A 6,414-nucleotide genomic window follows, 5' to 3' on the forward strand; every position below is an offset into this window, starting at 1 on the left:
CTCCTCCTCCCTCCCGCTCGCTCTCTCTCTCTCTCTCGCTCTCTCTCTCTCTCTCTCCGTCCCTCCCGCCCCTCGCGCGCTCGTGCTCCAACTCGCGCGTGGTCTGCTGCTTCGCCTGAGCTCGCGCGAGCTGCCCGACAATACACTTGCAGCCAATATCAGCTATAAGTAGAGAGAGAGAGAGAGAGAGAGAGAGAGAGAGAGAGAGAGAGGAAGTGCAAAACCGCATACTACCGTACCGAATAGTCAGCACCACGCCAACACTTGTACATATATTACCATCTGAGTGGTGTGGAGCACTTTGGCACTGGCTGGCAGTTGTCACCTTCTAGTGCACACTCTTGCAAAAATGCATTGTGTAATATATATGTGTGTGTGTGTGTGTGTGTGTGTGTACGGAGTACTGCTGTTCCCATATTGTTACTATCATATAAACAGGGGCGGACTTAGCACTAGGCAAAGGTAGGCAACCACCTTGGGCCCCTAGAAGCCCCTAAAAATGCAAATTATATATTGTTTTAATTATTCATGCTACATAACGGGCCCCTATCCTATATTTTGCATAGGGCCCCCAAATCACTAAATCCACCCCTGCATATAAAGCGTGTATACCATATCAAAAACCTGATGCTGCTGCAAAGTCCCCAAATCCACCCAGTCCTTCTGAGTGGAATCCAAATTATCTTAAGAATGATCACATTTAAACCCTATACACACTTGCTCCTTGTGCTTTGACTAACGTCAGGACCTCAGAGCTGACTGGAATGTCTGTTGTGATATAGTGATGGAGTTTTTGAAATGTATTCTATTTTATTTTCCAACTTCCTGTTTATAGTTTGTAATGTATACACGTGATATTACAGTGCCTTTATCTATTTTTTATTTTGTTGCTAAAATCTTTCAGGTTTAATATACAGTATATGGCCAAAAGTGAAGTCACATGATGTGTGGCCAAGTATGGTGACCTATACTCAGAATTTGTGCTCTGCATTTAACCCATCCAAGTGCACACACACAGTAGTGAACACACACCCAGAGCAGTGGGCAGCCTTCTTTGCTGCGGCGCCCAGGGAGCAGTTGGGGGCTCGGTGCCTTGCTCAAGGGTCTCACCTCAGTTGTGGTATTGAGGGTGGAAGAGGGCGTTGGTTATTTCACTCCCCCCACCTACAATCCCTGCCGGACCTGAGACTCGAAACCACGACCTTCAGGTTGTAAGTCTGACTCTCTAACCATCAGGCCACGACGATGCTGACACCTGACATACACAGACCTTTATCAACATTATGCATAATTAATTGCTTAAAAATAATGATTGTTATTAGTAAGTAACACAATTCTGTGCTAATATACCAAGTCTCGGTGAAACTTTACAAGTTTTACCAAGAGTTATTACTGTCTTACACAACAAAACAGTTAGGAGTAGATTCAAGCCTTGGACCAAGAATAATAATTACATTACATTTGATTATACATTTGACTTTACCTCGTAAGGAGGCTCAAGAAACATGGTCTGCCTCGTAACATCCTCACAGACTGCACTACTGAGAGCATCCTGACTGGCTGCATTACTGCCACCATTCGCAAGGCCCTGCAGAGAGTGGTGAAGGCAGCTGAGCGCATTACACGCAGCAAACTCAGGAATTTAGAGGACATCTACCAGACACAGTGCCTGAGGAAGGATCACAATATCATGGAGGATTGCACTCATCCAGCTCCGAACAACCTGTTCATCAAGCTACCGTCTGGTAGGTGCTTCCGAAGCTCACAGTCACGGATGAACAGGCTGAGGAACAGTTTTTTTTGCAGGCCATCAGACTACTAAATAACTGTGTGTCACTTTAAGCATGCTAAATGTCACCTTGAGCACATTGCTCACTACTTTTGTAGGACATTTAACACTCTTTCACTTTATCCTCTGCCTTTCGACTGTACATACTCAGTGTTATTCTCTGCTGCTGTACATACTTTTTGACTGTACATACTCAGTGTTATTCTCTGCTGCTCTTTTTTTTTGACTGTACATACTCAGTGTTATTCTCTGCTGCTCTTTTTTTTTGACTGTACATACTCAGCTATTCTCTGCTGCTCTTTTTTTTTGACTGTACATACTCAGTTATTCTCTGCTGCTCTTTAAATAAATATTGCACCCAACCACATTCCAGTATTGTATTCTATTTGTATTTACTGAAATTATTGTCTAGTCACTTCTCTTAAAGAAGGTTTGTTTGTTCTTTTTTGTTGTATCTGGGCCTTAGCGAGTTTACAGATCCTCACCACAAGCACTTCAGTGTACAATTGTCTCTGGCATACTGTGTATACGACAAATATTTTCAGAGCAACCCATTGCTGCTGCATGGCGTTCCTAAATTCCATTTAAAACTTTTTATGAAAGTTTTGTGTTCATTATGGGGCACGTAAAGATACCTGCTAAATTAAAAAATATAAAATATTTTTTTAAATAAGTAAACTAAAATTTAATGTAATGAAAGAATTAATAATGAATAAATCAACTTTCACACGCTGTTAAAGCATTGTTACTAGGTGCTGCTTGAGAACAACCCTACTAACACAAAGTACAACGTTCAAATGAATTTTATTGTTGCGTGTTAGATTACACCACAGTATACCAAAAGCATGATAATAGGTTGTACAATTATCGTACCTTGACTTTGTAATATTATTTTCATGTAGTGAGGAAAAAATACAAATGTAGCCTGTTGATAGAAGGACAATTGCTCTCCTATTCATAATTATCATAATTACTGTTAAATTATATATTAAGAAAATTGAGAATGTTTTTTAAATAAAATTAATTGTTGACAGTCAGAAATTTAAACGAGTATTATATTCACCAAACAGGCATATTAGCTATCAAACATAATTAGGTAATGGGATGGTGATAGCTTAATGATAGATAAAGTTTTATCTGTGAGTGTTGAGTAGGAATGACAAACACAGTTGTTTTGATTTACACGGCTACTTTCCTGTTTATTGATGCCTGCCATGTGGATTAATGTGGATCCATTCTGAAGGTTCATATCACTTTTACCTCTTTTTAACACACGTACACACACCACACTACATTCGCTCAAAGGCTTACTTACAAGGCCAATGTAAACACACACGTAGCTGACATGCACTGCAGACATACAATATACCCCCGTCATATCCATCGTTTCATGTATATGATTTGAGTTAGCTAATCGTGAAGGTAATGTTGACGTACTTATCCAACAATATATTTTCACTGCTGACGGAAGGTTGAACTTTTATAGAACCACATGTAAACCATACAGGTTTTGGCCAGTTCAGTGAAATAGTTAACATCCCAGTGTACACTATTAATGACACAGACATGGTGTACATCTGTATGACAAGAGACGTACATGTATTGTGTTCAGTCATGCTAACACTCCCACATCTACACACACACACACACACACACTCAATTTTTGGCTCACATAACAAAACTAAATATGGCATGACAGGATAAGTACAAGAGACATAAGACCTACATATACATATTTGGATTGTGAACCTATATCAAAAAGAAATATATTAGCTATATATTTCATAAATATTCTATAGTTATAACATCACAATTATAAATGCCTTTCATGAACATGGTTAGGGCACCTTGGTGAATCCTCATTATGGAACTGAAAGGAACATTACAAGGACACGATGAGTAGCACACCCTGGCCTTTTTTACTGGATGTTATACTGGATAATGGACAGCTCCTACTTAAAACACCTTAAAGCAAGAGAGTAAATGCTTCATATCTACATCATATTGGTCTCATGTATTCATCAAAATACTCATGTATTATCAGAATTTAATTTAATTTGCCAAACATTATGTGCATGTCAGTGGAGAATATGTGAGAATGTGTAAATGGAGGTCCTTGGCCTTGAGGGACCAGAGTCTTTGCTTTGTTGTTTTGTTTTTCCAGTGAAATTAAAGGTTAAGAGAACTTGAACTTAAAACCTTCCAGTTACTAGTATAGAACCAATCAACTACCACTGCCCTCATTTATAGCATATAATTCTATCTATAAAGGTTTTCAGTCCTTCAAGGCTTTCTCATTTCGAACTCAAGTAGTCTCGTGTTATTATCTGTCTAATTATACTTTGTAGATAAAGATACTTGGATTAGCAACAAAACATCTTCAAGATTATAACACAAGTATCATCATCTAGAATTATTATGAGACTATATCCAACTATCCATGGCCATGAAAGACAAACCTAATTACATGTTATGCATCACACATTTATTGTTATTCCACGATATATATGCTGTACATATTTCCTTTTGCTATAGGTCGTGTCATGATGGGCAAAGTTTAATATGGATGAACACAGGAAACAAAGGTATGGCTCACAGAATACTAGTTCAGTGTTTCTGCCTTTGCGTCATATATTCGTATTTCAATAGAAGTTAATGAATATGGAGAATATGGCCCCGCCCACACAAATTGACATAGGCAACAAGCATATGAAGAAACAAACAAACAAATAAATAAATAAATAACAGGTACACTCTCGCTCACTAAACACTGCTGGACAGAAGTGATGGCTCCTGTTTAGCTTGGGGGAGAAAAAAACCCTACATGAGGAACACTTGCTGACTACGTCCCTTTGTGGACCATTCCGGATCAGTTGCATAATGCTGCAAGGAAGCCCAATGATAAAGCAGCGCTGTACAAATATATATATATATATATATATATATATATATATATATATATATATATATATATATATAATTTTTCAGAATGTAATCAGTCATGAATTGACAAATGTTATGTGCATGTCAGTGGAGAATAAGTGGGAATGTGTATATGAAGGTCCTTGGCCCAAATGGATCAGAGTCAGAGTCTTTGTGTTTTGTTTTGCTAGGACATGTCCACTTCTCTGACCCAGCATTTACATGGGCATGTAGTCTGTACTCCATAACTGAAAATATCCAACCCGTTGGGAAATTGTCCTTTTTGCATTATTGTGATATTGTGCATGGCACCCTCCTATTCAGCCTGGGGTCCTTTAACAGCATCCGAGCTATTTGTTCATTAACGACTGCATTTTATACACTTGGTTCAATTCTTTAAATCAAAAAATATTTTTAGGACCGAAGAATCAAAGCACAAACAGACATCCATTAAGTTCCGTAGCTTTCCATGAAGACAAATGTATATGAGACAGATCTCTACTCAGTAACACGTTTCCAGTTTTTCTGGATTTCCAGTGTTTTTTTTTTTTCCAGTCCACTCCAGTCCACTCCAGTCCACTCCGTCTTTCTGCAATATCTCCATTCTCTTCACAATTTTACAAATAAATAAATTCAAAAATATCTTATGACATTCCTGACAACCTGAAGTCTTGCAGCAAGGATACTGAATATCCATTTTGTTTATTCTGGAGAATTTTCAGATCCACTCTCGACAAAGAGAGGACATTTTGAGTGCCGATGGTGTGTTAAGCAGTTTCAGCATTGTTCGGGGGGGCTCAGAATATTATTTTGGTCTTTTTTTCTAATCAGATGCAGTCTCATGCTTTTAGGTTACCGGTGGGTCATTTGAGGCCAGATTTAGTAAGAATACATGCAGAAGATACAATCAAAAGTCGCTATTCATGTGGAGCATGTGGTTTCAGCGTGCAGAAGCATGTAGTAACTTTTCGATGTATGCGATCTTGTTGAAAGTCCAGCTGAGGTGATCCGAATCCATCATATGCAATAATGTCAGGAGATGAATAAGCGATGCTGAAAGTACAGTTTGTGAAACCACTTTTAGAAGGATGTAGTGAGCATAGCTTATTCAAAGCGACACCTCTATTATCTTATTGTTTTTTTATTGCATACAAGTCAGCAGACTGGTGGTCTCTGACTCCAGTTTGTTTATTCAGTGTGTTTTTTGTATCCATATGTAGGTATATTGCATTTGACTACAGATAATTGTATATGTGATGCTAATAACACTGATCCACGTAGCAAGATGGCGACGGCGCAACAAAAGCTCCTGTGTCACTTTCATTTAATATTTAATCAAACAAAATCAAGATAACCTTTAGCAAGTTAAAGTGCATTTGGAGTCAGACTAGAATTGTATGATCTATTAATTTTCCTGTTCCTAATTTTTAGAAGAATATCTGAGCCAGAGATGGACATTTCAGGGGATTCATGAAGAATCAATAAAACAATATATGTTTGCAAAGAATTTTTATCCCTCAGATTTAGTCTGTGAAGCAAATAGTAGTGATGGGTTTATTTTGAACGACTCATTTAAGTGAATCAAACACCAACACACTAAAACAAGCATCTTGTTTTATAAGCTATAGTCTGTTAAGTTATATGTATAGAAGTTTCTTCTCATCAATAAAAATAGTGATGAGTATGAGTATACCATGGAGGCA

Source organism: Pangasianodon hypophthalmus, chromosome 12 (assembly GCF_027358585.1).
Source record: "Pangasianodon hypophthalmus isolate fPanHyp1 chromosome 12, fPanHyp1.pri, whole genome shotgun sequence".
NCBI lineage: Eukaryota > Metazoa > Chordata > Actinopteri > Siluriformes > Pangasiidae > Pangasianodon > Pangasianodon hypophthalmus.